Here is a 23,697-nt window from a genome sequence, read left to right on the forward strand (position 1 = left end):
TGTAATGATGAACCTAATTAACTTCTAGGATTGCATACTAATAAATTGGAAATCATAGACTAAATATCTACTTAAGATTCTGTTTCAGAGCAGCAGCTTTGCACAATGTATAAGATTTTCTCAGGCTGTTCAGGATGGCTCCCACAGCTCTCTGATGAACATGGTATCCATAGGCATTGATTTTCCATGAGCGTCTTCACTGATGTGAGTGATGTTCTGTGGAAAGATCTTTGATTGCACTCTCATACCTGAACTGGCCTCTCCATGGAGGTCAAGGTCGCATTGACTCTCCAACTTCCTCACCGCAGGATCTTTCCAAATGGTCACAGAAGATCTTTCCCATGTTTCACAATTGCCTGCTTGATGTTGTGTCAGAGGGGATAGTAACATAAAATAAAAAGGAATTATTTCACTGTTTTGACTATTTTGATTTCAGTGAGGAGCAGGTTGAGGGTATGGATAACTTTCAGCGAGCAGCTGGTTGTGGATCATAAGAATTTTATCTTGCAAAAATCATCTAGTGCTTTCCTGGCATATATGACAAATAAACACTTCTTGTGCTTCTTGCCTGGTATAGTTAACGATTTTAATGGCTGTTTCGATAACAAACTCTGCCATGTTTGTCAGGGATGATACCTAGGGATGTCTAGTTTGGTGATGTATATCCCTGCTGTCCGTCCCTTCTGATTGGTTAGTCCTCATCCAATTAGGTTTCTGCTACCCACTTTGTTTGAAATCAAATTCCAGCTCTCACTTAGAGCGAGCCCTTCGTCTTTGTTAAAATTCTTTTCCTTCAGTTTGATTTCAATGGCTTCTTTGACCAGGCAGTCCTAAAAGCCATTGACATGGCTCAGAAGTTTTGTGCTGTCAAAGTCAATCCTATGGCCATTGTGATTGCAATGTTCTGCTTCTGCCAATTTCTCCAGCTACCCTAAATGGATACACCTCCTTTGCTCCACTGTGTGCCCCATCTGGCGGATATACGCTGCTCCGCATTTACAGGGGATCCTGTAAATGCCAGCCATCCTGAGTCTGATGGCTTTTGGGACTACCTGATGAAGGAAGCCATTGAAATGAAACTAGTGAAAAAGAATTTTAACGAAGACTAATATCTTGCTCTAAGTAAGAACTGGAATTTGATGGTAAACAAGATGGGATAGTGGAAACCTGATTGGTTAGTTGTCATCTAATCAGGAGCGATGGACAACAGGGTTGTGTATAAATACCATCTGACTAGATATGCCTAGGCATCATCCCTGATGCAGATAGCAGAGATTGTCATCGAAATGTCAGTTAACATCGATACCTGTACCTGGCTGAAAACCCAAGATTATTCATTCATCTAGCAAGTGCAATATTTCTTACCAGAAAGTGCAGAATTCCATCTTTTGAAGTACCCTGCTACTGGAAATTTCAAGTAGCCAATAATGCTGAATAGAAAAAGGGTCATATCAGTGCACACTCCAACTACAGCACTCTGCAAAAACAAGGTTGACTACTCAGAAGTTTAGAAAACACCATTGGTGTCCTGAAGATGAGATTTTATTTTCTGTATCAATTCTGGACACTCTGAAGTTGTCATTGACATTGTCATCTTGCACATTCTTGAAGATCGTGAAGCAAAGCTTGAATAGCAGTGTGAGTTGCACGACTTGGAGGAACCAGGCAACTACTGGGAATTAACCTGTTCAGTGTTATGTATCAGCTCAACAGGAAGAAATCATTATTGGCAGGGGTATAGGAGACTCCAAAGAAGCCCGCAAAATCACAATTCCCTATGCAAGCTAATTGCCTGTCTGCATATGCCAATTCTGCTCGCAGCATTATGAGCAGGTGGGTAACCCAAGTTACAGAAGTGACTTGCAACAAGATTTCTGTAGTTCCTTACAACACAGAATCTTCATGAAAAGCAAGCACTGTATTCTTCAGGTGTAGCTGTGGTGTGTTGCTCACTCTGACTTATTACAAGAAATTAAAGTTCTCTTTATTGTCTCCCCTTCAAATGAGCAATGTGGAGTTTTTCTGATGAGACTCCAGGTGCTCAATGCATAGAATCACCCTCCTAGCATGCATTTCTGACTGGGACAGTATGAATTTCGAACTGCCTCATTCTTCCCCATACAGGGTCTGTATTTCCTTGCAGGTGTACTGGTGCATCTTTTGTATAGCTGTCTTTGGGAAAGTGTCTTCACAGGCTGCTGTCCTTCTGTTTTTTTTCAGTTACGCTTTCTGGGATTTTTGTTCCACTTGGAATGCAAGCATTTATTGCCCATTGTAATTCCCCTGGAGAATGAAATTGTGACTTGCCAGTTCAAACCACTGAAATTGTTCTGGTGATGATGGTCCCACAATGCTTTGAAGAGGGTGCAGAAGAGGTTTACTAGGGTGTTGTCTGGATTAGAAGGAACATGCAAAAATGAGAGGTTGGACAAACTTGGGTTGTTTTCTCTGCAGCAGTAGTGGCTAATGGGAGATCTGGTAGAGAAGTTGCATCATTGAGAGGCATAGATAGAGTAGATAGACAGTATCTTTTTCCCAGGGTTGAAATGTCTAATTTCAGAGGGCATGCATTTGAGGTGAGAAGCAGTAATTTCAAAGGAGATGTGAGGGGCAAGTTGTTTTTAAGAGTGGTGGGAGACTGGGATCTGCTGGCTGGGGTGGGGGTAGTAGAGGCATTAGGTAATTTTAAGAGGAGTTTAGATCATGAAAATGAGGAAATTTGAAGTATATGGACATTGTGTAGGGAGATTAGTTAGCCATTTGATTACTAATTTCATCAGTTTGACTCAACATTGTGGGCCAAATGGCATGTTCCTGGCTGTACTGTTCTATGTTCTATCTATATTCTACTGTAAACCTTTGCCCTCCAGTTTTAAATTCCCCTAACCTTAGAAACCATGAGATAGAAACCATCACCTTATCTATGTCACTTTTGATTTTATAAACTCCTATAAGGCTCCTCTTCATGACTCATGCCTTCCAGTCCCAGAAACATCCTTGTGAATCTTTTCTGCACTCCACTATCTAGCTTAATCACATCTTTCCTATAGCACGGCAACCAGAACTGCACACATTCTAAGGGCAGTCTCAGCAATACCTTGTACAGCTGGAACATGACATACCAACTCTCATTTGTACTCAATGCCCCATCCAATGAAGGCAAGCATGCCATATGCTTTAACTACCTAGTTTATTTGTGTTGCTACTTTCAGAGACCCCCCCCCCCCCCGGGTGTCACTGTTCAACGTCATTCCTCGAGGCGTGGTCATTCATGTCACAATTTAACTTCCCAATTGTTTGACTTGCATTCTATCTGCCAATATTTTGCCCACCTTCCCATTTGATTATGATTCTAAAGTAATGTTAGACAACGTTCTGCACTATCCACTATAAATGTTGGTGCCTTTGCAAACTTCCCAGTTGTGCTACCTCCATTCTCATTCTCATTCTTTAATATCAATGACAAACTACAGAGAACCCAGCACCTATCCCCACAGCACACCACTGGTTATTGGCCTCTAATCTGTAAAATAAGACCTTTCGTTACTGCTCTTTGATTCTTTCCATCAAGCTAATTTTACATCCAATTAGCTAGCTCATTGTAGATTATATGTAATCTTGCTTTCAGATCAAGCCTACCATACAGGACCTTATCAAAAGGCTTGTCCACAGTGTCCACTCCCTTGGCCTAGTTAAGCTATGCTGGCTATACCTAATCAGTCCTTAAATTCTTAGATGTATATACAGTACTGTGTAAAAAGTCTTGGGCACATGTAAAAAAAATTCTGTAAAGTGAAGGTGCTTTCAAAAATAATAAAGCAGTTTCAAAATATCAAAAAAATTACTGTAAAGAGCAGCAAACAGTAAAACAATAAATCAAATCAGTATTTGGTGTCACCACCCTTTATCTTTAAAATTGCATCAATTCTCTTAGGTACATTGCCGTGCAGTTTTATAAGAAAATTGACTGGTAGGTTGTTCCAAGCATTTTGGAAAATTTGCCTCAGTTCTTCTGCAGAGTTTGGCTGTCTCACATGCTTCTGTTTCTCCAGTTAATCCCAGACAGCCTCCATGATATTGAGAGCACGGTGTGGTGAACTATGTGCCTGTCTGGACACGCCCCCTTCTGACTGCTGCTGTGGCTCCTCCCACAGGCCCCTGTATAAAGGCGATCAAGGTCTGATCCTCTGCCTCATTCTCCAGGATGTAATATGATGGTCATTCACTGCTGGTTCCTTCTTCAGTCAATAAAAGCCGATATCTCGCCTTACGTCTCAGTGTGAGTTATTGATGGTGCATCAATTTTATTGACTGAAAGTTTTAAAACATGGAAGCCGTTTTACGTCCAGAAAGGTTGGATTTGGACCTTCAAGACCCTGAAGCAGCTCTTGCTTTTGAACACTGGCTTGCATGCTTCCAATCATACTTGGTGGAGCTTCGTGCGACTGACCCTGCCGTTATGTAGAGAATTCTCCTCTCGAGGGTCACCCCAAAAGTTTATTCCATTATCCGGGACCTGCCGACCTACGAAGGGGCACTGGACGCCCTCAAAAGACAGTACCTGCGGCTGGTGAACACCGTCTACGCAAGACATCGTTTAGCTACCCGGCGACAGAGGCCTGGAGAATCGAGCGCCGAGTTTCTCCAAGCACTACAGACACTCGTCCGAGCTTGTGATTGCAAGACGCTCACGGCAGAACAACATGCGGAGCTGCTAGTGCGAGACGCCTTTGTGACGGGACTGAGGTCAGTGTACATGCGCCAGCGGCTGCTGGTACACTCCGATCTTACCTTACGCTCGGCGATCGAGACGGCCAACGCTCTGGAAGCTGCGCTGCACTACGCCGACGCTGTCCAGCCGCGTGATTCCCCGCCGGTTCCGTGGACGCCTCAGACCCTACCGCCGGCTCCCGCGAGCGAAATCGCCGCTGCCAGTCGCGATTCCACGAGCTCCCCGAACCCGACCATGGCGGTGGCCCGTCAGAAGCCTGTGCTTTGTTATTTCTGTGGACTCAAAAGGCACCCTCAAAAACGCTGCCCAGCGCGAGAAGCGACCTGCTCCAGCTGCGGAAAGCGGGGCCATTTCGCCAAGGTCTGTAAGTCTAAACTGCGAGCGGCGTGCAGCGCTGCGGGTGAGACGTGGGGGCCGCCATCTTGCATGCCCGGATATGGGCGGCCATCTTTGTCGGCGTCAGCATGCCCCGCCCCCGACCCTCCGATGCTTACTGGGTACCCCAACGGCGATTCAACTCTGGCCACTGTGACCCTCGACAAAAGCGCCCCACACCAGCTTGCAAGCTCCATGATGGACATCCGGGTGGAGGGGCACAGGACTAGATGCCTGTTTGACACGGGCAGCACTAAGAGTTTCATTCACCCGGACACAGTGCAACGCTGCGGACTCGCAACGCGGCCAGTAAGTCAAAAGATCCATTTGGTTTCTGGGTCGCATTCCACAGACATCCGGGGAGGTTGTGTAGCGACTTTGGTGGTGCAAGGCACAGAATATCGGAACTTTGCGCTACTGGTCATGCCTAATCTGTGCGCTCCTGTGCTATTGGGGCTGGACTTCCAGAGCCACCTCGAAAGTGTGACTATGGTATATGACGGGCCCCTCCCACCACTCACCGTCAGGAATCCTCAGTTCTGTGGGACTTCATCACTATTGACCACACACACACAGCGACACACACATCCCATCCAACACGACAGCTGCGCTACCGACACCATTTGCAGTGGCTGCTCAGGGAGGGGATCATTGAGCCAAGCACAAGCCCTTGGAGGGCCCAGGTGGTCGGATGGTGGCCCCACCCCCCCCCCCCCCCCCCCACGAACTCCTATTCTCTTTTCCCAGGAAGTCTGTCACTGGGACCGCTCTACCAGTTTGGCTGATGTCCCCGGGGCCAGTGTTGCTCCGGAAACGTGAGGAGCAATAAATACTCCCCGCTGGTCGAGAGGGTTCACCTTCTGCATGCGAACCCCCAGTATGCTTACGTGGTCTTATCTGATGGGCGGGAGGACACGGTCTCCATCCGCGACCTGGCGCCCACAGGTGCAGCAGACCACTACCCTGAACACTCTCCGGTAACTATGAACCCTGTACCCGAGGTGACACCGCGCTCACCAGGCCCTGCATAGACTCCTCGTGACACTTATATACCAGGTGCCTCACACATGCATGAGCTGGAACCAGCACAACCTCCGTCTCCTGTGCAATCACCAATGTTGCCGGCATTGGTGCAATCACAGCCGGTGCTACGTAGATCGCAGCGACAGATTCGACCACCTGATAGACTTGACCTGTAAGAAACTTCGCCACATGGGGACTCTTTCAAACAAAGGGGGGGTGAATGTGGTGAACTATGTGCCTGTCTGGACACGCCCCCTGACTGCTCCTGTGGCTCCTCCCACAGGCCCCTGTATAAAGGCGATCGAGGTCTGATCCTCTGCCTCATTCTCCAGGATGTAATATGATGGTCATTCACTGCTGGTTCCTTCTTCAGTAAATAAAAGCCGATATCTCGCCTTACGTCTCAGTGTGAGTTATTGATGGTGCCTCACACGGTTCTGTGGAGGCTATGCCCTCTGTTGCAGAGCTCCTTGTTCTCCTTGTTGCTGAAGACAATTCTTTATGCCTTGGTAACGTGTTTGGGGTCATTGTTCTGCAGCAGAATGAAGTTGGGTCTGATCAGAAGCTTGTGTAATGGATGAGAATCTGCTTGTACGTGGTATTGAGGATCCCATTAGTTCTGACCAGATCACTAACTCTATTTGCAGAAATGCAGTCCTCAACCTCCAGGAAACATATGCTGTACTTTACTGTTAGATACTCAATCATGTCGTGCCTCCTCGCCAAAAACTTCAAATTTTGTCTTATCAGTCCAGAGCATTTTCTGCCATTGTTCAGCACGTGTTTTTGTGTGTAAGAGTGTCTTGGCTTTTTATCTACTTTGGAGGAATGGCTTTTTGGCAGCAACTCTTCCATGAAGACCACTTCTGACAAGACTTCTCTGGACTGTAGAGGAGTGCACTTGAGTTCCAGTGGTTTCTGTGAATTCCGAACTGAGAGCAGTGCTGGACTTCCAACTTAGAAGGGACGTTAGTTTGATGTATCTCTCATCTACTGCTTTCACTTTCTGTGGTCCACCACTGAGTTTCTGGTCTTCAACGTTGCCTGTTTCTTTGTGCTTCAAAAGAGCTTGGACAGCACATCTTGAAACTCCTGTCTGCTATGAAATTTTGCTTGGGGGAGCCCTTGCTGATGCAGGATGACCACCTTGTGTCTTGCTGCTATGCTCACTCTTACCATGGTGTAAGAATTGATGATTTGCAGGTTAAACTGTCACATCTGCCACAGCCTCACTTTTTAGTTCGTCCTTTGCCCATTTTGATTCCTTCTACACCCATTTCTGTTTCAGTTAATCAGTTTAGTTCATTCAACTCATTATGTCATTGATCATTAGCACCTGTTTGTTATCTTTGTTTAATCATGCACTGTGCTATATGCCTACAAAGTAATCAAGTTTTTACTTTGGAAAATGGTCCATGACTTAATATGTTACTGTAGCGCCTCATTTCCTAGCGTATCCGAACCAACTCACAATTAGATAGCCTACGGGGGTTTGCGAGCACAGAGCTTTGGAGCCTCTTCGCCATGGGGGGCCGGTTGACAGAGGCTTAAAAGTGAGGCTGAAGTTTCGAATAAAGTTTTTCCTTCGACTGCAGTTACCGACTCCGTGTCGTAATTTTAGCGCTGCTTGTAGCACACCGCTACAATTGCTGACCCCGACGGTCCAAACGATTTTTGGACCAGAAATGACCGACGCCGCCTCTGTTCATGCGGTTTCGTTGAAACTGCCGGGTTTCTGGACACAGCGCCCGGACCTATGGTTCCAGCAAGCCGAAGCCCAATTCCACGTTCGCCGGATCACCTCAGAAGACACCCGCTACTACTACGTGGTGGGCTCCCTCGACCAGGACACAGCTGCCCAGGTCGCGGAGTTCGTACAGTCGCCCCCGGCAGACGGCAAGTACACGGAATTCAAAGCCCTGCTCCTCAGGACTTTCGGACTCTCACGGCGCGAGCGGGCTGCCCGTTTACTGCACCTGGATGGCTTGGGCGACAGACCTCCATCGGCTTTAATGAATGAGATGTTGTCTCTGGCCGAGGGACACACAGGCCTCATGTTTGAGCAGGCATTCCTGGAGCAGCTGCCCGAGGACATACGCCTGCTGCTGTCCGACGCGGATTTCAGTGACCCCCGGAAGGTGGCAGCCCGGGCGGACTTGCTGTGGAACGCCAAAAAGGTGAGCGGGGCGTCCATCGCACAGATCTCCCAGCCACGCTCCCGGCAGCAAACCAGTCCAGGCCCGGCCGCAGAGCCCGCTAACCCCCAGCCCAATGACCACTGGTGCTTCTACCACCAGCGGTGGGGCGCAGAAGCCCGCCGTTGCCGCCCGCCCTGCAAGTTCCCGGGAAACGCCAGGGCCAGCCGCCGCTGATGGCTACGGCGGCTGGCCATCGGGATAGCCTCCTGTATGTGTGGGATAGCAGGTCGGGACGCCGGTTTTTGGTCGATACTGGGGCTGAGGTCAGCGTTTTACCTCCGACGAGTTACGACACCCGCAGCAGGGCACCGGGTCCCCCCCTGAGGGCCGTGAATGGCAGCACAGTAAGGACCTATGGCACCCGTCAGGTGCAGCTACAGTTCGGCCCCAGCCAGTTCACGTGGGACTTCACACTGGCCGCCGTAGCCCAACCGCTTCTGGGTGCGGATTTTTTGCGAGCTCACAGCCTGCTGGTTGACCTGCCCAGGAAGAGACTGGTACACGCCGAGACCTTTCAGACGTTCTCCCTGGGCGCGGCCCAGTTGCCAGCCCCTCACCTCGGCTCCATCACGCTGTCCGACAACGATTTCACCAGGGTCCTGGCGGAGTTCCCATCGGTTCTGGCACCGCAGTTCACAGCAGCCATGCCCAGGCACGGCGTACAGCACCACATCCCGACACAGGGACCACCCCTCCATGCCCGTGCTCGGCGGCTTCCCCCGGACAAGCTCCGACTGGCGAAGGAGGAGTTCCAGAGAATGGAGGAATTGGGGATCATCCGGCGGTCCGACAGCCCCTGGGCTTCCCCCCTGCACATGGTGCCCAAAGCGACGGGGGGCTGGAGACCGTGCGGCGACTACCGCAGGCTGAACGAGGCTACCACACCGGACCGCTACCCTGTGCCGCACATTCAGGACTTTGCGGCAAACCTGCACGGCGCCCGGATCTTCTCCAAGGTCGACCTTGTCCGAGGGTACCATCAAATCCCGATGCATCCTGACGACGTCCCCAAAACGGCTCTCATCACCCCGTTTGGCCTCTTCGAGTTCCTCCGCATGCCGTTCGGCCTGAAGAATGCCGCACAGACGTTCCAGCGGTTAATGGACGCGGTGGGACGGGACCTGGACTTCGCGTTCATCTATTTGGATGACATCCTCATAGCCAGCGGCAGTCGTCAGGAGCATCTGTCCCACCTCCGTCAACTCTGCGCCTGACTGAGTGAGTACGGTCTTACAATCAACCCTGCCAAATGCCAGTTCGGACTTGATACCATTGACTTCCTGGGCCACAGGATTACTAAAGACGGGGCAACCCCTCTGCCCGCTAAGGTAGATGCGGTCCGCCACTTCCCCCGACCCACCACGATCAAAGGCCTTCAGGAATTCGTAGGTATGGTCAATTTCTACCGCCGCTTCCTCCCTTCAGCTGCCCGGATCATGCGCCCCCTGTTCGCCCTGATGTCGGGTCCGAGCAAGAACATTACCTGGGACGAGGAGTCCGCCGCCGCTTTCGTTCAAACGAAGGAAGCTTTGGCTGACGCCGCAATGCTAGTACATCCCAGAATGGACATCCCTACCGCCCTCACAGTGGACGCATCAAACACGGCAGTCGGTGGGGTGCTGGAGCAGCTCATCGCAGGTCGCTGGCAACCCCTGGCGTTTTTCAGCAAACACCTGCGGCCACCCGAGCTCAAGTACAGTGCTTTTGACCGGGAACTGTTGGCGCTCTACCTGGCAATCCGGCATTTCAGGTACTTCCTAGAAGGCCGGCCCTTCACCGCGTTCACGGACCACAAACCGCTTACCTTTGCGTTTACGAAAGCATCCGACCCCTGGTCATCCCGCCAGCAACGCCACCTGTCCTACATCTCTGAATACACAATGGATGTCCGGCACGTCTCGGGTAGGACAATGTCGTGGCGGATGCGCTCTCTCGCCCTACCGTTCATGCCCTTTCCCAAGGGGTAGACTTTGAGGCACTGGCAGAGGCACAGCAGGTAGATGAGGAGATTCCGAGTTACAGGACTGCAGTCTCTGGTTTGCAGCTCCAGGACTTCCCCGTGGGCCCAGGTGAGAGGACCCTACTCTGTGACGTCGCCACCGGCCGGCCCCGTCCGGTCGTCCCCGCAGCCTGGCGGCGACGTGTTTTCGACTCCATTCATGACTTGGCGCATCCCTCCATCCGGACAACTGTCCGGCTGGTTTCCAGCAGGTTCGTTTGGCACGGTCTCCGCAAACAGGTCAGTGAATGGGCCAGAACGTGCATGCACTGCCAGACGGCCAAGGTTCAGCGGCACACCAAAGCCCCACCGCAGCAGTTCCATCCCGCCCACCGGCGTTTCGACCACATTCATGTGGATATCGTGGGCCCCCTGCCAGTGTCGCGCGGAGCGCGTTACCTCCTGACTATCGTGGACCGGTTCACAAGATGGCCAGAGGCGGTCCCGCTCACCGACACCACCTCCGAATCTTGCGCCCGAGCCCTGCTCGCCACCTGGATATCCCGCTTTGGTGTACCAGCCCACATCACCTCCGACAGAGGCGCCCAGTTCACCTCCAGCCTGTGGTCAGCTATGGCCAGCCTTTTGGGGACTCAGCTGCACCACACCACTGCCTACCACCCACAGTCGAACGGGCTAGTGGAGCGTTTCCACCGTCACCTGAAGTCGGCCCTCATGGCCCGCCTGCGAGGAGCCAACTGGGCGGACGAGCTTCCCTGGGTCCTTCTCGGCATCCGCACAGCGCCCAAGGACGACCTGCACGCCTCGTCGGCCGAGTTGGTATACGGCGCGCCCCTGGCCGTCCCCGGGGAGTTCCTACCAGCCCCAAGGGGGCAAGAGGAAGAACCCGCTGCAGTCCTGGGCAGACTTCGCGAGAAGCTCGGTAACCTGGCCCCCATACCCACTTCACAGCATGGGCGGCACCCGACCTGCGTACCCAAAGACCTACGGAACTGTGAGTTTGTGTTTGTACGAAGGGGCGGGCATCGGCCACCGCTGCAGCGGCCATACGAGGGGCCGTTTACGGTGCTCCGGAACAACGGGTCCACGTTCGTGCTGGACGTTGGGGGGAAGGAGGAGGTTTTCACGGTGGACCGCCTCAAGCCGGCCCATGTGGACCTGGCGCAACCGGCCGAGTTTCCGGCGCCTCGGCGCAGAGGCCGACCTCCCAAGCAGGTTCTGGCCCAGGCTGTGGACATTGGGGGGTGTATCGCCGGTTCTGGGGGGGGGTTATGTAGCGCCTCATTTCCTAGCGTATCCGAACCGACTCACAATTAGATAGCCTACGGGGGTTTGCGAGCACAGAGCTTTGGAGCCTCTTCGCCATGGGGGGCCGGTTGACAGAGGCTTAAAAGTGAGGCTGAAGTTTCGAATAAAGTTTTTCCTTCGACTGCAGTTACCGACTCCGTGTCGTAATTTTAGCGCTGCTTGTAGCACACCGCTACATTACTTTCTTTAGTGAAAAACAAAAAAACTCTAGCATTTAATGTTCTAGAAATCTAAAATTTGCTCTTTTCTACTGATGCATTAATGCAGAAGACAAAATAAACATCTAAGACAGTTTGTATTTTTTTTTTAAAAACTAGTGTGCCTAAGACTTTTGCACAGTACTATAGATCTCTAAGATTCTCCTCCAGTAATATTCCCAATACTGATGTTAGAGTCTGTAGGTTGCAGTTCCCTGGCTTATCCTTGCAATAATCACCTTAATTAAATGATCAACATTCTCCACCCTTCAGTTTTCTGTAATCTCACCTGTGGCTAAAAAAGGTTCAAAAGCCTCTGCCAGGACTCCAGCAATTTCTTCCCACAGCATCCTAGGGTATGCTTAGGCCACATGGATTTATCCAGCTTGGTGTAGCTAAAGATCACCAGCATGTCCTTTTTCAGAACATTGACATATTTCAGGACAACAAAATTCTCTTCCATAATTTGCCTAGCTTCCGTGACCTTCTCCATGGTAAATGCAGATCAGAAGTGTTCTTTTAAGACCTCACTCATCTCCCATAAATCCTTAAAAAGACATTCTCTCCCTGGTTTCCCTTTTGCTCTAGCGGTATTGATTCATATTGTAATGTGGTTCTGCATTGAATGCTGCAGCCTCTTGATAATGATGTGGAGTTGCAGTGTGTAAATACATGCTATGCAGATTCAGTATATCTGCAGGTAAGTCATAGAATATTATGCATGCTCACATAACAGCCCGAACAGCTTAAAGTAGTTCTAAAACTAGTTTCTTATCACAAAATTGCAGTTTTCATTTGAGATGGAAAAGCTAATTTGAAATCATGTAAAATTTACAAAGCAAAATTCACTGAAGGAAATGGGTAAAATCTTCAACAAGATACATCAGCATGTTCTTCAGTTCTAGTAAGTCAATATCACCTCATTTTTAAAATGCCAGAATTATTTCCATTCTGTGGGGGTAGAAAATGTAATCCATAAGAGTAAATTTAAAATTGTTGCTGAAACAAACATTTTCAACATGGAAGTTCTTTCAGGACAATTCTCAACATCTATTTACTGTGCCTTAAAGTGGCACCTGATCAGAAAGTGGAAGGAGAACAGATCAGTCCATTAGGGAATTAAGTTGACAATTTTACAACACAATAATATACTCCTTTTTTCTCCAGAGCAACAGAAAAGCAGAACATTGCAGTTCTTTTTATGCCCATCATAAATCTGAAAATTTGAAAACTTCAATCAAAAATATACCTGAATTCTGCTGATTGCAAGGACAGTGTCCTTAATCTTTTGATGTATTGTTGAACTATAAGGACAAGACCTTAGTATTGTGAGGCACTCCATTACTATATAACTGACATATATTTGGTACATTCATATTCATTGATTTGACTGACGTTGCAGCATTTACTTGTGCAATAATTGAAAGCTTGCAACTTGCTGACAGATGCTGTAATCAACAAGAACTAAAGGTGACACTAAAATTCCCAATTCTTGATTCTGAGCTCTGCAGTATTTTTAATAAAATAAATTATTAAAAATTTTCATGACTCTCTCAAGATCTACTTGTACTGATGATTTAGTATATATATGGATTTGGGCATTAGTAACTATAGGTCTTTAGTAGCAGTTCAGATCAACAATGGTCACTTCCCATTATTAGCTGAAGTACAGAATTTAACGGCAGGGAGGTTTTAGTTGTAAGTTATACACAGCGAGTTGGTCCACAGATTAAGCATTACCTCAGTTCTAGTCACTATGTTACCAATAAATATGTGATTGTACAAGAGGTTAACAAAGATGTTACCAAGAACAGGAAATTATAAGGTTGGATAAATTGGGGTTGTTTCACTTAGCTGAAGGAGGCTATGGGACAACTGTGTCAAAATTGAGGGGCCTGGGTAATATAAGTTGGAAGCACCTGTTTCTCTTAACTGAGGAGTCGAGAATCTAAAGGAAATGTATTTTTAAAAGTATAATTGGTAGGAAAGGGTAAAAAAAAATGTTGGGAATGCACTGCCTGACAAGATGGTAAAGGCAGAAAGCATTGTCTCATTTAAACAGCCTAGTGTGAAAATTGGGATTAAGGTTGATGGCTCTCATTTTTGATTACCTTAGATGTGAATAAATGGTCTCCTACTATCCTACTCTTATGGTTCTTTAGATAGATCTCCTGTGATTTTGTGCATTATATTACATGATATTTTGCTTTATGACAGATGGATGACCATGGTATGTAATACATTGCTGTATCTTAGGATTGTCTTTTAAGATTACAAGCTATAATTTCTGTTACAGTTTTTCATTGTTTACCACTCAGAATTCTGTCATTGCTTTTTCAAGTCAATTTCAAATATCATTTAAGAGTCTGTGGCCATTTTGACTCCAATGTTATCATATGCTGGTGAGTTGCTCCTGCATATTTTTCATTTTGTTATGAACAATGGCAGACAATTTATGTGCAAGCTCTGTCATATATTTTATACTACAGAATATGCTTTAACTACCCTCACAGTGTTCCACTGGTGTAGTTTTTGTTTCATTGTAAGGTCTGGAGGGAGTACAAAATCTTGTTGCTGGTTTCAGTGGTGCATCATCAGCTTTACTGCTGGAGAAGTAAGCTATGATGTCTTAGCAGGTATTCCTGAACTGTTATTCTAAGGTTATTTTGAGCTGCAGTGTCTGTTCATGTTATATTTAGAAATAGCTAAGAAACCCTTTTATGAGAGGAGATGGTATAGAGCTAGCTGTGGTTGTACAGTAAGTGGATCTGAAGTCTAATTTGTTCAAGGTAATTATTAGATTCAGCGCAGGAACTCCAACCTTCCTGCTCCTTGGACTTGTGTATTCATGGTGTGGTTATTAAGGAGGAAGGGAATTTTGTAACATTAAATAATTGAGTTGTAGTTCTGATGCTTGTGAGCTGCTTCTAATTCCATTTCCTTGTGTAAAATAATAACTCTGTTTTACAATCTAATAACTTCAGTCTACATTGGGCAACTGTGAGATGCTTGCATTTTAACAATATTTTTGAAGGCAGAAACATATGAGAATGATAATATTCTTAAAACCAAGGTTTGATTTATTTGAAGATTGTTTTCATTTTAGTTAATAAATATAGCCTAGACATGGTAGTTCGTATTTTTCTGGCCACGGCCAGTGGAATGTCTTAAAATGTTCTTAGAAGTTTGTCAATTAGTTTGAAGAATTTTTAATTTGGACTGAAACAGTTCCCAGTGTTGAACCTTGTGTATAATTTGTCATTTTGTGTATAAAGTAAACTAAACATCTTTGTTCTGACTGGCATAAAAGATATTGAACATTGGGTTGCTGTGATAGATCAAAACTTTGTCCTATTTAATTGTATAAAGTTTTGTTGTTAAAGTGCTGATACAGTATCCACTTTGTGCTTATCGCTCATCTTTCTAAGGAAAGCATACATTGTTGAGAACGGTACTCTGGTAAACAATAAATCAAAATATGTATAAGTAATCAGGTTTCAGATACTTCCTTTTTGAATGGCTTTAATAGTATTTGAATAAATGAGATGGGCCAATTGTGAAGGACGTGTCCTGGGTCAGTGGGGGAAAAGCCATAGCTCGTTTAAGAAATTTTATTTTCAAATTCATTAGTTTTTGTGTCACGGGTTTTCAGAGTAGAGTTCCAATATGCATCTTAACTCAAGTGTTTTGTTGACATAATAGAGCACTTCTGCTCAGTCATGTAATTTGAATATGGACTTGAGGCAAGCAAGTGCTGGTACTATTGTCATTTCAAATGATACTTTTCTCCTACTAAAGCCACATGAAATTTGGGTTAACTGTGGCAGGCTTCCAAGCACCCAGAAGGTAATATGCTGTTAAGCTGTTATAACTGTAATACATCTGGAGTACAGTGCACACGTTCAGTCTCCTTATTTTTGGAAAAATATGTACTTGGCATTATAGAGAAGATTCACTAGGATTGTTTCCGACGTAAATATGTTGTCTTATGAGGAAAAGTTGGTAGATTGCACCAAAAATCACAGGAATTTAGAAGAATGAGAAGTAAGCATGAGTGAGCTTGCCTGGGTAACACTTGTGAAATGATTACCCTGGTGGGAAAATCTGGAACATCAGAGATGAATTCAAGGTAAAAGATTGCCTCTGGCTGTAAAATGGAGAGGAATTTCATCTCCCTGACGGATGTGAATATTTTAGTTCTTCACCCCAAAGAGTTATGGATGCTCTCTGGCTTATTCTTTAGTGATGTTTTTGTGGTTATCAAAGGAATCCACAAGTTCATTCTGGCATTAAGCAGAGGAACTAGTTTTGATCAAGAATGACTGGACAATTTTTCAGCTGGAATGTGTGGTTTAAATGCAGTTTGCCATTTTTTAATGTGGAAAATAATACAACTTTTGTCATCTGCATATACACTACCCATTAAAAGTATTCACCACAACTCCCACCCCCAGAAGTTTTCATGTTTTATTGTTCTACAACATTGAATCATGGTGGATTTAATTTGTCTTTGTTTTTTGTCACTGATCAACAGAAAAAGACTCTTGTGTCAAAGTGAAAACAGATCTCAACAAAGTGATCTAAATTAATTAGAAATATAATATACCATAATTGCTTGCATAAGCATTCACCCCCCCCCCACTTTAATATGACATCAAATCATCATTGTGTCCTCTTGTGGCAATCATTTCATCCCTGGGGAAAAAGCCTCTGACTATCCACACGATCAATGCCTCTCATCATCTTATACACCTCTATCAGGTCACCTCTCATCCTCCGTCACATCAAGGAGAAAAGACCAAGTTTACTCAGCCTGTTCTCATAAGACATGCGCCCCAGTCCAGGCAACATCCTTGTAAATCTCCTCTGCACCCTTTATAGCTTCCACATCCTTCCTGTAGTGAGGCAACCAGAACTGCTCACAGTACTCCAAGTGGGGTCTGACCAGCGTCCTATATAGCTGTAACATTACCTCTTGGCTCATAAATTCAATTTCACCGTTATCCCGTTTTGTTCAAGATCCTGATGTTTGAGGGTTAAAACCTCTTCCAGAACCCGCTGGTGTGATTCCTGATGGCAGCAGTGAGAAGAGAATATGTCTTGGGTGGTGGGGGTCCCTGATGATGGATGATGCTTTACCTGTAATAGACTGGCCTTATCCTCTACTTTTTGTAGGATTTTCCAGTCAATACTCTCCACAACATCTGTAAAGGTTTGTCAAAGTTTTAGATGTCATGCTGAGGAAACTCTTAAGGAAGTAGAAGTGCTGCCATGTTTTCTTCATAATTGCATTTGCATACTGTGCCCAGGGCAAATCCTCTGAAATAATAACACCAAGGAGATTTTAAAGTTGTTGACCCTCTCCACCTCTGACCTCTGATCCACTGATGAGGACTAGCTTATGGATCTCTGGTTTACTCCTCCTGGAGTTAAAAATCAGCTCCTCAGTCTTGCTGATACTGAGTAAGATGCTATTGTTATGGCACCACTCAGTCTGATTATAGTTGGCTGTTCATGGTATGTAAACTGCAGTCAGGATTATGGAGGAGAACTCCCTGAGTATAGGTTACCCCCGCTATCCAAAGGTAGAGCGTTCCTATGAAACTGTTTGTAAGCCGAAATGTCAAAAAGCAAAGAAGCAATTACCATTAATTTATATGGGAAAAACTTTTGAGCGTTCCCAGACCCAAAAAAAAATAACCTACCAAATCATACCAAATAACACAAAACCTAAAATAACACAAGCATATAGTCAAAGCAGGAATGATATGATAAGTATATGGTCTATATAAAGTAGAAATATTTTGTGTATGGTGTAGTTTCACTTATCAAAATTGGGAAGATAGCGAGTTGAAAGCGATTTGGAGAAAAAAATCAGCACATACATGCCTACGCATGTACACACATGCACACACAACTACCTGCCCAAGGCTTCACGGTCATGGTAGTCTTTCTCGGGGTAAACACACGTATAAAACAGGCATCTTTTTTTCATAAAAGCATCCCTGGTTTTTTCATAAAAGCATCCCTGGTTAGCGAAAACAGATACTAATGTAGGTCTTTTGTAATAGCGAGCTGTCGTAAGGTGAACGTTCAAAAAACGGAGGCCACCTGTAAATAAAACTGACAGCATTTGACCATTGGGTGTTCAAGGTCAGTGAACATGGGTTTGACAAAACCACCATACTGGAACACCACCCAGAGTTTTATCATGAAATGCACACATCCACCGAATGAGCAGTTTGATATATTCTGTAAACTGTGAAGCCTTCTGATCTGATCACTGTTGAAAGCCATGTCTTGCTCAGACATAGAACACAATAATCTCTCATTTCCCTCCAATTCAGCAGTCTTGCCTTCATGTCCTCAATTTTGTTCTCCAATTACTTCACATTTGTTAACAAGGTGTTGGATAGAGGGTCATCATTCCTCTGAATTTTAGTCTGACTTGGAATCTCCCTGCCTTGCTTCTGGCCATGGTGATGAACTTCCATCTATTTAAAGGTGCTGTACCTGCTTGGTCCACTGAGTCCTACAGACGATCATGAATTCAGTAGTTCATTAAGTCGATTTAAAAGGAAATTACATCCTTCAGTTTGCAATTCAAAAGAGGTACATTTGAAAGTATTGTACATAGCACGCAGAATGTCACTGTGGTTCACCATCTTGCATTGTTACCTTTAGCAAACTACCCTTAAGAGAGCAATCAGGACTTGTGTGAACAGGGCAAGCAGTCAGGGTTATTTTAACAGATTACATTACAAAATGTTTTCAAAAGCATCCATTTTCTCTATATCAAGAGTATAAAACAGAAGAGACAATTCTGTTTCAGTGTCAGAGGTTGTTTAATGACTGTTAAACTTATTAATTTTAAGTTCTGTTGCAAAGAGCAGAAAATATATATTTAATGGAGCTACTTTCATCACCACAGGACATGCCAAAGCTATTAATATACGTATTTAGTATGACTCAGATAGAGACCAAGCAACCCATCTGGTGATGCTTTCTTATTCGATATAGCAGTGAAATCCCATCAGTACAATTTACTTTCTTCTTTCCCTGAGGTCCTGCAACTTGCTGTTTCATGAATCCATCAGCTCTTTACAACTAATTAAAGGATAATTTACAGTGGCCATTCAATTTACTAGCACTTCTGTGGAGGGAAAACCAACTGTCCCTGGCAAACAAAAATCCACTAGATCACAGATAGAATGTGAAACTCTACACTGGCAGCCAAAGTCAGAATCAAACCTAACTTCATGGAGCTGAGAGAGAGTAGTTGTAACTTCTGTAATACTGTGCCAAAACAATTTAAAAAGTACTTGCACTACTGTATGATAGATGACAGCCACATTACAGATGGTAAGACAAAATAACCATGGGCAGTTGATCTGTTTTGGCAATTTTTGGTTGACATCAGTAATGCGCAGAACACCAAGTAATCTCTACTCTTCAAAAAAAAAAGTACACTTTGGATATTTATTACTTCAAAGTAGTGTATCCTTCAACAACACTCTGAATTGCATTGGCTTTCAATTAGCCCTCAACCGTACTTATGGTTTAGGCTTGCATATAAGAAAACTTTTAAGCGGCATAAGCAAGAAGAGCTTTAGGGGAAATGTAGAACCAGAAACATGAGAATGCTGCTGCCAATGATCGGTGGAATTAAAAGTAGAAATGTACAGAAGATCAGGGGCACATAACATGGAAAGGATGAAGTTATATATGACACAATGACCACTTTATTAGGTACACCCATACACCTGCTTGTTAATGCAAATATCTATTCAGCCAATCATGTGGCAGCAACTCAGAGCATAAAAGCAAGCAGGCATGGTCAAGAGGTTCATTTGTTGTTCAGAGCAAACCTCAGAATGGGGAAGAAATGTGACCTGAATGACTTTGACTGTGGAATGATTGCTGGTGCCAGATGGGGCGGTTTGAATATCTCAAACTGCACAACTAGAATTTTCACACACACGAGTTTACAGAGAATGGTGTGGAAAAGCAAAACAAAAGTCCAGTGAGCGACAATTCTGTGGGCAAAAACACCTTGCTTATGAGTGGGGTCAGAGGAGAATGGCCAGACTGGTTCAAGCTGACAGGAAGGCACTTGCCCATCTCCTTTTCACCAGTTCAGTTTGAGGGATGGTTGATTTCTGTATGGAGGTGTGTAGGGCCTTCCAGGTAGTCCACTTCTCTTCTGCATTATTAATAAGCTGTTTAGTCACCCTCATGTTCATGCTGAGTCCAGTGACAAGGTGTGCAAGTTGCAACTACTCCACCCCATTCTGGAGACCACACCAGGATATTTGAAACTGTTGAAGTTTGGAGTTGAAACCCTGCATTACTCAACAATTCCTCTTGCCACAGAAGTTGCTTGACCGGCTTAGTTCCTCCGGCAGATAGGATGCACAATATGATATTGTTCATCAGTGAGGCAGCCTGTTGTTACTCTGCAGTTGTTCTTGTGCACTAGATTGCTTTACTTTTTGTGTGGGCACAGCAGTCCCACAGTGGGCAAGGGCACACAACACAGGTTAGTGTGCTGGATCTGATCATGGGCAGAAGCACCCTGCATTTTGAACTTGAAAGTTCTGAACAATATTTTGGGCATTTACTTCACTTTCCATTTTTCTCAGCGTGGTAGTTGTAAGAGTGCTGAGAGATAAATTGAGTTTAATCTGGCAGTGAAATGGATGCCAAATTAATTGATGTTTAGCTTTCTATTTCGTGTGGAAAAGGCTGACGTACTATTTCTATTAACACAGTATCAGTAGATAACAAACCTCACATAGAAATCAGAGTAATTTGTAAATGAAGTGAAATACACTGCCAGGAAACTAATTCCACATAGTTGTCAAGCAGATTCAATGCTGATACTCGCACTGGGCCTAACCACCAATACAACAACTACAGACAAATGTACAACAGCATTCCTTTTGCAGAGGAAACCATTGTGATAAGGAAAAAATCTTTGTAACTGTACAGAGGAGCTGCACAACTGTACACCACAGGAACAAAATCTTCAACCTACAATGATGCCAGCTTTAAAAAATTGCATATTTCTGCAGGTGGCCTGCATCCCTACATTCCCTGCTGATTCATATGCCTGTCTAATTGCCTTTTAAATGTTGCTATCATATCTGCTTCCTCTGCCTCTACTGGCAGCTACCAATCCTTGTGTATTTTTTAAAAAACAGAATTGCCTTGCACATCTCCTTTTAAACTTCCACCTCCCTCTTTAAAGCTATGCCCACTGGTATCTGACGAGCTGATAGGAAACTCAAGAGACATTTCATAAAAACCAGAAAGCATGTTTGACAGTTAGGAAGCTGAGCAATTATTCCCAGGAAGCTTATTAAATGCTACATTGCAGAAGCTAAACAGCTATTTGCAAAATGCCAAAACCCCAAACAAGCTGCAGAAAAGAAAACTGCATTGAGAAAGATATAAAGCAAACAACATCAATAACCACTTCACACCAGCTGAAATGGTGTGAAAAAGGGCCTTAACAGTAACATCTCGCACTGAACAGGCAAAGAATTAGAATCAGTAATAAGTGATTGATGGATAAGTTCACTCAACACCTGCTCATGATCTGTCTGTTTACTTGCGATCTAGCAATGAATTTTCATTCCTACACTGCCACATACAAGGAGCTTTTGAGGGTTTTCCTTGCTTTACCATTTCCACAACTCAAAGCAGCTCATTCAGGAAGGCAGCACTGAATCTGCCCAATTCATCAAGGCACCTTGAGTAAATGGGATCACTTTTATTAGCCTCTCAGTAAGATGTGACTTATTGAACATTGTAATACTGACTTATTGAACATTGCTTTGGAAGATCTTTGAGATGCCATAAGACCATAAGATATAGGAGCAGAAATACACCATTTAGTCTGTCAAATCTGCTCTGCCAACCCCATAGATATTTATCTGGTCTAGTTGATCCATGTGCTTGAGGAAGGCTGCTCCTTTTATGTCAAACTCAGAAGAAAATCTTGCAATGTGACACCCTACCCAAGGAAGTTTGAGATACCCTGCTTTTTAGTATAGATACCAATGAGCAACAGGAGTTTTAGTTGCATGCATGGCCTGGATAGTAGGATTGCAGGCCAGGTAACTGCCCAGATTAAGTACACTCCAATACTAAGTTCACATAGGGATTTTAAAGTAAGGATAAAACCTGAAACATTTCTGGCCTAGTAAATAAACTAGTTAATACGAATAATTAACCAATTCCAGCTTTAGCTCTAATTCCAATTCCAAAACATTGAAATATTTTAATCTTCATTTTGTTGATGGGTTTTGTTTTGTAGTTGTTTTGTAGAAACACATTAAAAAATTAATTTTAAAAAAATATTGAAATAGTTGAGTCTAAAGGTAACTAAGAAATTGAGATGGGGCAGAGTCACTCTTTGCCCATCAACTATCCAAGTTGTCTCAACATTTTTTCTGCCTTATCTATAGTATTAATTGCACATTGTATTTAATATTTACCATTTGACTGTTATGTGTTTGTCAGTATGAATTTCATTTATCCAAAAGAAATTGAGAAGTAAACTGTGGGGAGAATCCAGTGACCTAGTTAATTTAATGTTAATGCAGCTCATTGCTCATAATGATGTAAAATAAACCAAGATGTATCAGATTTTTTTCAAAGAAATAAAGTATTACCAATTATATACATTTAAAATTAATTCAAACATTGATATTAGTTTTTGCAATGTCTCATTTTTAAAATGCTAGTTGTAAATCTTATTAGCAATTGTCATTTACATGAGTGGAATGGAATTAAATGGCTGAGTGCATGTTGTCGATATTCAATCTGCAGCATAATTGGTCAGCCGCTTACATAAATCACTGGTATACAACTGCTGCCACTTGCTGGTGAACAGTGGATTGGATTCCAATTTTGAAGTGCCAGAGAAACTAATATAAATATCAAACACATTTGTATGATATTGCTCCTTAAATGTAGAAGATACTTTATTTATTGACCAGAAATTAAAATGACTTTTATAAGAATGCCCAGAAGTAGTTTCAGTTCCCTTTTTAGTTGCTAAGTACTAAAAATACAATTCTGTAGCACCATTGTGAGTCTGGTCAGCAGAGGTAAACCACCAGCAGAAGTGGAACAGAGATCTGATGATACAGCCAAACAACTAGTTGATTCCTCAGCAAAATTTGTGAATGAGCAGTTGATAAATGCAAAAAAATCTGACTTTTTTTTGCTTTTTTTTCTTATTCGCACACCTAAGTGAACCAAAACCTGAAACTGTATACTAGATCACATGATTTTATAAATCTTTCTGTAGAATTAAGAATTTGGATTTTAATCTCATGGTTTGGCTTTTGTATGTTATTAAACTGGAGGTAGGCTGAAGAATTTCTGTAGTTAATTCTGCATCACCTTGAGATTATTTTTAAATGCAGATGGATGTCTGTTTGCTTTGCACAGTACAATCTGAATATTGAGCTCCCATGAATGTTTCAGTCTAAAATGCATAGTAATATCATGTTTTCTAAAAGTCATCATGCATTATAACAAAAGACATGTTATATGTTTTTTAAAATGTAATATTATGTACTAATTGTATAACAGCAAAGCTTCATGGACCTTCCTAATCCTAAAATGCAGGAGTTTATGTTATATATCTTTGAACTGTGTGCATTTAAACAATTGTAGATTATTTCATTTTAACTACAAACCACAGGCAATTTTAGCTTTTGAGCTTTAATGCAACCCCTGACCACTGCAACAAATATTTATTGGAAAGTCTGCTGTTGTAGAACTGGCATCCTTTTAATTTGTTCTTTTGTATTTGTTGAGACTACTGGAACATCGCCATTTTGTAGAAATAATATATATGGTAACTTTTAACCCACTGCTTGGTTTCAT

General features: G+C 44.2%; 1 protein-coding gene across 5 annotated transcripts in view; it reads left to right on the forward strand.

Moving 5' to 3' along the window:
* Positions 1 to 23,697, forward strand: part of LOC132395881 (lysine-specific demethylase 2B-like) — a 208,606-nt gene that overhangs the window by 160,760 nt on the left and 24,149 nt on the right. The gene's annotated exons all lie outside the window — the stretch shown is intronic.

This window comes from Hypanus sabinus, chromosome 6, assembly GCF_030144855.1.
Source record: "Hypanus sabinus isolate sHypSab1 chromosome 6, sHypSab1.hap1, whole genome shotgun sequence".
Lineage (NCBI taxonomy): Eukaryota > Metazoa > Chordata > Chondrichthyes > Myliobatiformes > Dasyatidae > Hypanus > Hypanus sabinus.